This window comes from Rissa tridactyla, chromosome 3, assembly GCF_028500815.1.
Source record: "Rissa tridactyla isolate bRisTri1 chromosome 3, bRisTri1.patW.cur.20221130, whole genome shotgun sequence".
Lineage (NCBI taxonomy): Eukaryota > Metazoa > Chordata > Aves > Charadriiformes > Laridae > Rissa > Rissa tridactyla.
Genome location: NC_071468.1, coordinates 64,403,151 through 64,414,059, shown reverse-complemented (window position 1 = coordinate 64,414,059; position 10,909 = coordinate 64,403,151).

Here is a 10,909-nt window from a genome sequence, read left to right as displayed (position 1 = left end):
TGAAAATTGAAATGATAGGCCATTTTGGTAATTCCTTGCAAAAGTATTACAAAAATCGGTACATTCACATGATTTTTTTTATTATTTAGGCGAACAAGCACGTCAAGATTTCCACCCAACTTTCTGTTCATTACTTTTTACGGGCTGTGCTTGCATGAACAGGAATTCTAATCTCACAGGAATTCTAATATCAAAACATAAAGCTTGAATTTTCAAAATTCAGGCAAGTTACCATGCTCAAAATCTTGCTCCTCCTGATGGAGGAGCCTTGCCAATTAGTTTTAATGAAACTGTGGTAGCACCTATTACCTTTCACAAGCTTTGGATCAGGCCTTTGTGAAAAATCTTTAATTATATCTTTCATCACAGTAAAAATCTAGAGAGATGAAAATTAATCAAAAATAATTAATAGATTTTTTTTTCTCAAGGCTTATTCTAACTTGTTTAGTTCAGTTTAGCCAAATATTTAATTTGTAATACTTTATTTATTTGGTGTAAAAAACAGTTAAAAACAGTAATAATTAAAAATAAATTAAAATTAATGGAATATTTCTCTCTGTATTTGTAATAAGCTCTTCAACAATTCACATTTTCTAATGACAGTACCAGAGGAATACGCTGTATGTTTTCATAGCACATGCGGAAGTAGCAATGTATATGTGAATTGCTACCAAATACTCTGATGTATACATCTTCTTGTGGTATGGTTGCAAATTTAATACAAGACCTCATTGAATTCCCAGTCATCTCCCATTCCTTCCTTTATACTAATAAACCATGAATAAAAAAAAAGACCGTATCTCACAAAAATGATATGGATTAAGATGTGGCCCTGCTTTTTTCCAACTATCTAGGTTTTTTTACCAGGATCTCAGAGTCTGAGCTCCTACAGGAGGGGAAAAATGTCTCAGCTCTAGTCCCAGGCCATTGGGTGAGTGCACAGGGAAGAGGACTAGTGTTGCTTTTGTGGCTTTACTATTAAGATGGGAATGAGTGGGGTAAGGGGAATGAAAACAAGAGACAAGAAGAATGTCTTATCTCATATATACCCCATGAAAACTGGGAAGAGAATCGTGCCGATTATCAGCTTAATGCCAGGTAAGAAGAAATTGCATTTCCAAATCTGGGGCAAAGAGTCAAAATATTGAGATTTGCTTCATCAAATAAATTCCAAAAGGCTTCTGAGGAATCATCAAAACAATTGTATCGAAATGATAAATATTGGAATGGTTCTGCTACATGATGCCAGTTTAGCAACACAAAGTGTTATTTTTCTTTCTCAGGTTAAACAGAATACAGACATCATATTAGCACTAATGTAAAGGTTTTAAAAAAATAAAAAAACAAATCAAACAAAAATTAAATAGCACAAGAAAACTTAAATAGCATATAGAAGCTGATATTGCTGGTAAGATTCAAACTATTTAAAAAATAAATAAAATCTTGTGAAATATTTGTATTTTCACAGCAGAGTACCATTTTCTGATAAATTTCCAATATTTTGAAGGAATCTGATAATGAAGATCATAAGGAAATGATACATTTGGGCCTTACTTTTCCTTTCCTTTTTTTTTTTTTTTGGTCATTTTGGTTTTGGACAATAAAATGTGCAACTGGAGATATTAGCATCTAGTTCTTTGTGTATAACGGAGATATAACGGAGACAGGATATAATAGGATACGGTTTTAAAGATCTTTTTCCCTGTGAATCATCTTTATTCCACAACAATATGAAACAAACGCCCATCCCACTTACACTCAGCACTTGCCTGCTGAAATGCAACAACATAAGAGGAGACCAAGCCACAGCAAACAGCTTAAGCTGGACCCTGCTCTGCTAAATATTTCCTTACGCAGGGCTGCCGGCATCCTTCCAGAACCCCATGGCCAGTGATGCTGTGCGAGCTGATACAGTTTCATCCGTCTGCTGTAACCTGCAGGGTCTTAATTCCTGTTGCCTCACCATGGCTTGAAAAGCAGAAGAAAAGGACGCTGGGTAGGAAGTTACTTACAATCATTCTGCTACATTTTATGAGATTAAATGAGGGGATTTCCCATCAAGGCGAAGGAGAAAGCACACCTGTAAAGAGCGAACATCAGCAATAATTTGGCATAGCCTCCTTCCTGCTCCGAAACCTGCTGGAACGTTTTTCACTTTTTTCAAGCTCTCTTTTGTGTTACAGCTGAAAAACAATACACAATTTTAAAGCTGCGAAGCTGTACTTTCCCCCCTGCTCACGTCTTAACATGACTGGGCTATTCTTGGTTTAGAAAAACTGAAGACCTGCTTTTGTAACTCTACGTCTTTACCTTGCAGTCTTGCTCTATGATTTATTGTCTCTCGCTCTGTCTTTCTCTCCCATGTGTCATTGTGTTGAGGCTCTTTAAAAACTGCCCCACCCTCCGTACTTCACCAGCGGGACAGCCTGGGCTTTTCTCGTGTTCGGATCACTCACTTGGATGTCACACTGCTGATAGAAGCCTGGAGTGCAGAAGGGAGATAAAACCCATTTCTCCTATATAAAATAACGGTTGGACAAGACTTGACCAAAATACGTTCTGAAAGGGCCTGATCTAATATCCCCTGCAATCAATGGAAGGCCTTTAACTGACTTCAGCAGGTCTTAGATAAGGACCCACATTAATATTATTACCATTATCACTTGTAACGGAGGCTCTGAGCATTGCTGTACAGTACATTTTGTAAGAATTAGAACAAATATGGGACGGGATGTTTCTCTCTGCTGTTTTAAAAGAACATTAATTTCACGCAAATTTTTGCTTGCTTTGTTTTCTTTGCTGCTTTTATATATCAGACGTTCCCCTGTTTGAGGTCCTCCATGTGTTTTGAGATCTCTGAGGCCTCAACAGAAAGATAAGAATATTAAAAATCAACAGGGCAGGTTTTCTCACAAATAGTTTAGGCACTTGTGGTGATTAAGTGTTAAAGAAAAAAGACTTTGGACTAATTCAGATGAAAGAAGAAGTCCCACCTTATTTAATCAGGTCTCACTTGTATGGGTGACAGTGATACCACTATCCTTCATGTTGCATTGTGTTCCGGGAAGAAACAGACCTAAATATCTGATATAAAACCCCAAGATGAACTTTCTCAGGCCAGAGATGTTGAAGGCTTAGAAAAAAGGCATAAATACAGCTTCCCTTTTAGAAAATTGCCTAAATACTATGTAATAAAAATCTGTAGAGATCAGAAAAATTAATAGGGCTGTCTCTGCCCCTGTTCACCTCCACTGTGTGGAAAGAAGGAAGCGGAGCAGGAGAAACTGTTCTAAAAGAAAGATATCTCTCAGAGAGGTTTATTGCTTCAGTAACTTTCCATTTGATTTATATCATGATCTTTTCAGTGACTCTCATGAACTTTAATGGATTAACTTTTGCAACGTCCTCTAAGGAATGGAAATGGTACTACCCCTTGTAACAGTCCTTAAGCTGGACCTGCTGAAGCCAGATGACACGCTTTGGGTCACGCAATGGATCTATGGCAGCATGCAGTCCTCTTCTAAGCTTTTAGCCTGACAAGTGATCTCAGCAACTCCAAGATCACACTTGAGGAAGTGGTACCTGTGAGATTTGCTGCTGGCTCTTGCTCTGGAAGTCATCGCATCTAGGACTGAGCGTCAGGTGTCATGTTCTGGGTTTTGTCCTACTCTCATTTAGATGATTAGAAAAATCCTTTTGATTCTGCTGTAAACAGAAGCAGGCATATGACATAATGCAAGGAGTCTGTTCAAGAATTAACTAAATTCAGGGTTGCATCTGAGTCTGAATTCTGTCTCAACTGACATGTATACTAACATATACACATACGTACGCATCTTTTTTTTAACAGTTTCTAACACCACTTTACTCTTTTACCTCCTTTCCCTGATTTGTTACATAACCTCACCCGCCATCTCTGATACTTTAAGGGAGCTTTTAAAATTGTAGTTTGTATGCCCAAACCTCAATAAAGGAACAAACACTTAAGTCAGACACTTCTTATCTCCAAGAAGTTCCTAATAATTTCTCCAAGTACTTTGGCTTGTAAATTTTATTAACTCAGTACATCGAGAAGTGTAGGTAATTAAGGAGATTAAATAGTAGTATTGTTTAGATATCACCAGTGAGATTTGTCTGTATTAAAAGGTATATAGTTTTAAAATTGCATTTTCAGTTAAACTGATGCAGTAAAATTAATTCGAATGTGTGATTCATATAAATTTTATCCCAAAAGGATAGTTAAAGCTAAATCAATACGAGTCAGACTGAACAAAAAGAATATCATTTATACCATGTTTTGCACTGTTTTCACTACCTTGCTTTCCAGTGTGATTTCAAGCTAAAAAACTTTAACTTTAGTAAAGATGAAAACCTAAGTTTGGCCTTAGTACTCCGAGGCACTAAAATGCTGATGAAGTTACAGAATAGCCACAATAGAAGGAATAGAAGGCCACCAAGTTTTCATGCAAGGACAGTTAAAGGTAGGGAAGAGATCCCTCAGTTTGCAATAGAGTAGGAAGGGGAGAGCGTTGGTTTGCCAATCACAGCTTTCCTAATCAAGGAGGAGAAGAAAACAAAAAGGAGATGAAAGCCTTGAAAGCCACAGGAAACTTAGCTATAACTTTATGTCCAAATAAAGCTTTATGAGATGGCAATACAGCCAAAGGGAGACTGCAAAGTATTTGCCAAGATGTAACTCTGTGAGAATAATTGAATTTGAGACAACCTGGTAATTGTTATTTCTGAAAAGGATTGATGGATGGTTTTCGAGTCATATACTCCTGGCACTCTAAAGAACACTACTGAGATGACCCTAAGAAATACGAAGACTGCCATTTAACAAAGTATTTGAGACAGACATAATGAAAGTATTTCCAACTAATGAAAGGACACAGAAAAGCATATCAAGCATATGTGATCAAAGCGGTAGACAGTACTTGAAGACTGATCTTGATCATAGACGTGCTAGAAATGCAAAATGTAGGAAATGCCAGAGGAAGGGTCATTTTTCAGTTCTGTGCTGAACAAAAGGCACCTAGGAGGAGCATGCAGAGCCATTCTTCTCAGGCTCTATTATTTGGATTGGGAAGTCTGGTGAACCCTGGAAAATGGATTTCCTACTTCATGGTAAGCATACAAGCTTTAAAACAGGCCTGGGCTTCTATCGTCAGAGCCAGTATACAGCAATCTTCATTACCAGCCAAACGAAAATAAACCGGTGTTGCTCTCGGTAGCTCAGCAGGAGAACTGGACTTGAAAGGGCAGTTTACAGAGGAGACAACTCACGGTGGCTGTTTGTTGAGACCCAGTGTATAGAAAGGTACAGGTTAGCAGTCTGTCGAGCTGTGGTGTCGTGCCAACGCAGCTGATACAACAGTTCAAAGGGAGCCTCTGAGGACCGTGGGTCTCTTGAAATGTGAGGCGAGAAGGGTGAAAAGCTGGAGAGGCAAGCAGAGCATCAAATCTCATTTCTCAACAAGGTCTGGAAGATCTAGCCAAGAGATTCAAGTGCCGCAGTAACAGAACCTGCAGGATGAAACACAGCATACATCTAGACCAAAACCAAAATGACAAAATCCTGACAGGACAACAACGTGTTCAGGTAACCACTCTCCCAAAGCCATCGGACAGGCCAATACGTTTCCCCAAGATATGGCATTTCACGCGGACTTGGGCAGAGCTTCCTTCTTGCAAAGAGTTCTTATTTTCAGATTTGTCCACTTGCCCAATGCTTTTAATTTTGAAATTACTCTTTTGGTACTGGCAATATTCCCCCTCTTCCAACACAAGAGGCTAATTGAGGAAGGCCTGAGCCTTTTGCACTTCTATACTCAGCACATGTGTTTAATCAAAAGGAAATCATGAAGATGAGTGTTTCCTTAAGGTTCATAAGTGCACAAGTGTTTCCCTGAATCAGGCCCTACATCACCATTACTAATTCAGAGAGCACAGGAGATAACTGCAAGTGGAGAGCATCTTCCTCATGCAAAGGGAAGTAGCTGGTGTGTTTGTGCCGCTCTCCTGTGAAATGACACCAGTGGAAGACACTTATTCTACAAATGAATCTTTCGTGAGTTTCAGTGTTGACTATAGTAACCCTGAGGTCATTCTCCGCAGTCAGTTCATCTGTATCAGAAAGGAAAGGAATACAGAATGACGGGGCCTTTCCAACACCCATAAAAAAAATATTGTGTAGTGTACCGAATTGCCTGAAAATGTTTCTTGTAAAACAAAGAATATTCTTGGTATTGCTACTTTCCACATAAAACAGTCTTCTTCTCTTATGCGAAACCATGTGAAGCTTTTATGATTCATTCCTTACACAAGATCTCTGCTAATATTGGGGTAAATTACTCCAAAGCCAGGCATGACCTTGTCCTATGGCAAGTTTTGATAACAATGGATATCCCAACCTGTCACACAGTTACAGAAACAAAAATCTCAATATATTTATCCTGTGGAAGAAGGCAGACACCACAGGGTCAGGGAAATCTACAGGCAATAGCTCTTTGGGAAAGTCAAAATGAACAAAACTACATTTGACTGACCAGAACCTTACAGAGCAAATAGTCAAAAAATACCCCCTGCCTTTTCAAACAGTAATGAATCACTAGCTACAAGCAAAAAAAAAAAAAAAAAAAAAAAAAAAAGTAAAGAAGTATATTCTTTTGTGGGTTTAGGGTAATCCCTAAAACCTGGAGAGGAAACTGAAAATAGAAGACAGGATGGCCCTGAGGCTTTTAGAAACTGCTGAAAAAACCCACTATTTCTAGAGTAGCCTACAGCATGTAAAAAAGCCAGAGAATTTTTGAATTCTGACACTTTATAAAGGCAATAAAAAGAAAAGGGTGATTTTTCTGATAATACCAGCTTTGTTTGAGGAAGACCAGAAGAGAGGATATCAATCTTTGTGCACTAGAGGGAGAGAAATAGCCAGCTGGGCTAGAATATTAGCCAAAATACTTATGAACTGTGTGGCTGCCAAGTACAACTAAAATGTCACTGGGAAGGTTAAGAGTATGTTACTGGGGAATTCCAGAGGAACTATTATGGAAAAGAAAAAAAAAAAAAAAAAGGGACCATGGTTTATAGGGCAAGGTTTCAAAGCTTTTTTGGCAAGATATAAGTTCTATCGCATTATCACCAGCCCTCAATATCCTCAAGCAAAGGCAGAGACTGGAAGAAATGTGCAGACAAGATGATCCTTCCTTGGCACAGCTATGTACAGATCAGCTCCTCTGATGTCAACTGAATAGAACAGACTTCGCAGAGAAGCACTTGCCATCTCAGTGACTGACACTCAAAGAAGTTCTGTCTGTCTGTCTGTCTGTCTATCTATCTATGTATCTATCATCTATCTATCTATCTGTCGTCTATCTACCTACCTATCTATTTACAGAAGATAGAAGTTGTACAGACTAAATTATGGCAATGTCCAGCTGTCTTGGAAACATTTAGATTTGGATGGGAATTTAGGTGAGGAGCAAAGGTCTGCAAAATCACAGGAAAATCTGTCTCAGCAATCTCGTGTGAGTACTTTTCTACAAAAGATGCTGAAGCATTGTCAGCAGTACCTAAAACTGCGCATTTAGACAGAAACAGCAATGTTACCTCTATTGCTTGCGAAGCCAAGAGGTACCTGAGGTTAAAAAATCACACAATTTGCCACAGAAGCAACCTCTGTTAGTATGAAAATAGGTTTAATACATATCTACATCAGTTGAATGTTTTTATCCCCTGCAGTTGCATAGTCAAAAGAACTTGTGCGGTATGAACTGGTACAGGATTTATGCCTACGTTTAAAGCAGCCAGAAGAAGCAGCTCCTGTAATCAGCTCATGACATTCATTGGGCTAAGTCTGAAAATTAGAGATGGACCATTTCGACATTGTCATTGACTACTTTGTCATTTATCTTAGAAACATTAAAAATGTTTCTCAGTTCTGTCTGAACTCCTCCAGAATTACAGTTCTCCTAACACAAGCTGCTTCTTCTATCTTCAGCTTCATTCTTGACCTATAGAAGGCACTGGCACCTCAGAGGAATGAATTTGTGTGTGTGTTAGCCTACTACATTGAGATTTAGGGCATCTGAGGTTAATTTTAATGCCCCTTCCCATGTAATCAGATAGCTCCTGCATGTCTGTCAAGAAGTCATCTGTCACAGCTCCGTAATGGCATTTAGCTGATGTGTTGCCACGGTTGAGTTCTAGTACGTCACCCTAAGAGTTGATTCCTGCTCATTTGGGCAGAGAGTGGGGGCATAAGCAGACATGGGCCTCCTCATCGAATTAAAACAACATCTGACAAATGATAGATCAGTAAGGATGGATGCTTTACTTATTCATATGCACCCCCCAGCAATTTAGCTGGTTCCCTAATTGTCTTCTTTAAGAAAAGTGAGTTGCCTCTACTTGTCTTATATTTCTACCCGCAAAGCACCAAGGATCCATCTCATTTTGTCATTCTCAGAGCTACTAAATGTACTTTTACCTACTTTCTTTTTCCTTTTCTTTTGCACAGCAATCGCACCCAGTGCAAGACTGCCTCTCTGCTAATAACCAATTTAACGAGTCAGATAGATACTCGAGAAGATGGAATTGTTCTGTATTTTTCCTTATGTAAAGTCACTCCCCAGAGGAACTGTGAAATACCTGCATTTCTCCTTGAGAAAAGGGAATATCCCTGAAAATTGCAATTTACCTAAGACCAGAATAAACAATTTTAATGAAAGTTCCATGTGAAAACATAAAGAGAGGCAAGGCACTAAGAAATCATATATGATTGCAAGTGAACAAAAAATGAACTGAGCATAATAAAATGATTGTACTCATGCTTTATTCCTAATGAACCAAGTAGTAAATATTTTATTACAGACTTAAGGCTAATAGGTGACTAAGTAAAGGAAATTTTTTCCAATAATAATGTTGCATGACAAGTCCCTCTGCCTGTTTTCACAGGAAGGAAAGGAAGAAATATCCAACTTTGACCTAAAAGTACAGACCAGAAAAGCTGTCTTTGGCTGCATCTGATTCTAATCTAGCAATAATATCCCCATCAAACTGAAGTCCAAACAGTTGCCCCTACAGCAACCTCACCTCCGACAAGAAGTTAAGCACTCTTGATGCTCAGTTTCTGTAGCATCTCCAAAAATAACTGAGGAATCAGAACCCAACTGCTGAGCTGGTGGTACAACAGGCAGATGATGAGCCAGCTCCCTTTTCACGGCTCTTTGTGTTTTACAGTGCTGACAACACTAGAGCTTGTTTTCGTCAGTATACTATCCAGATATGACTCAGAAGACATATGGAGACTAGATATGTGTACTACCAAGATTCAATTTTTAAAGTCACTTTTCTGTTCATAACCACACTACAAAAAAAAAACCCAAAAAACAAACCAACAACCACCATACAACAAAAATGTGCTAAACTGACAATAACTGTCACTAATAGTTGTCTAAATCATTAGCTGGTCATCTCCTGCCCTCTAACTTCAGCGAGGACGGGAAAGGGGTATAACTATGAAAAACATCCATTTTGGGGAAAACTCTTAGATTAACAAACCTGAACACTGAGCACTATCTATATTACAAAATGAAAAACTGTAAGTTTATGGCAGCTGAACATGTGACCCAAACATATTGGTTACTATTCAAAAGAAGGTAAAAAAGAAAGAAGATGTCAGTTTGCTATGGAGACTTTTGCATCACAGTACACCTGCAAAATAAGAATCGCCTATGAACAGGAGAATAGCCACTTGTGAAGTCCCCTTTTGAAGCTATATGCGTAATACGGCCATTTGCTGGGCGATCTGTAATCCATACTAGAAAGCAACAGTAGATGGCCTACTTTTCACAAAAAGTGAGAGCTAGAGAAAACCACATTGTGCCATAGGGAGGGGAAGCACAGGCATAGCCTTCATTATTAATTGGCATACATAGAAAGAGCAAGCAGAAACAAGACTAGTAAAAGACAGAAGGGAATTCTCCCCGGAAACATATGGGAAGCACAAAACAGAAGCAATAAAACATTAAAGAACAGGGATACAAACACCAGCGTGTCCAGAAAGTGCAATCATCAGTAATGAACATAATGAAAGCACTGGAAGTGTGAATGCAAAAGTTAATTGCTTCTTTTACACGTGTGAGAGAGCACACGGCAAAAGAGCAGGGTATCTAAATAAGAAATGTCTGAAAGAGTCTTCCAAGTATCATTTTCTATATAACTCACCAGCCTTCACTAAAGGGAGAAGTAAAGGAAAGCACAGAAAATTCCACTTTGACACCTGTCTTTTAAAGCTGTTTTCATTTTCACAATTTATCTTTGTAGTTCCTGCACAGCTCCCAAGGCCAAGCACTGTCAGCAAGTCACTCTGGCCACAGACCTGCTTTTCTGCTCACTCATGTCACCGGTCCACTGCACCAACATCTTTGTGTAATCAGCCACCAAGGCTAATTTTCAGGCTAATCTTGCCATGTAAACCCAATACAGGCTCAAATCCCTAAAGAAAACTGAGCACCCAGCCACTGCTGAGGTACCCTCTGCTCAGGAAACCGAGCGTAAGCCTTTTCAATACTTTTGACTATCCTTTTCCTATCTGGTTGAGCTCTCAAACCACAAGTTTCCGAATGTTGTCAAGCGACATTTGCAAAGTGCCTCAGGAAATATTTTTGCAGGTCCTCAAAGCATTTCCAACCCTGGAAAACCTGGGCATGTAAATGAAGATGCAGATGCAATGTTCCATGCAATTTGAAGAGTTATGGCTAAAAAACATTTGGTGAATGCGTTTTCAAACACAAAGTTTGTTGGACACAAATCTCAGTAATAACAGCAATTGCTTCAGAGTTGGCTAAGCGATAGCAATCACCTATTTAACCTCTTTGCCTTGCTTCTAGTTAGGATCCAGCAA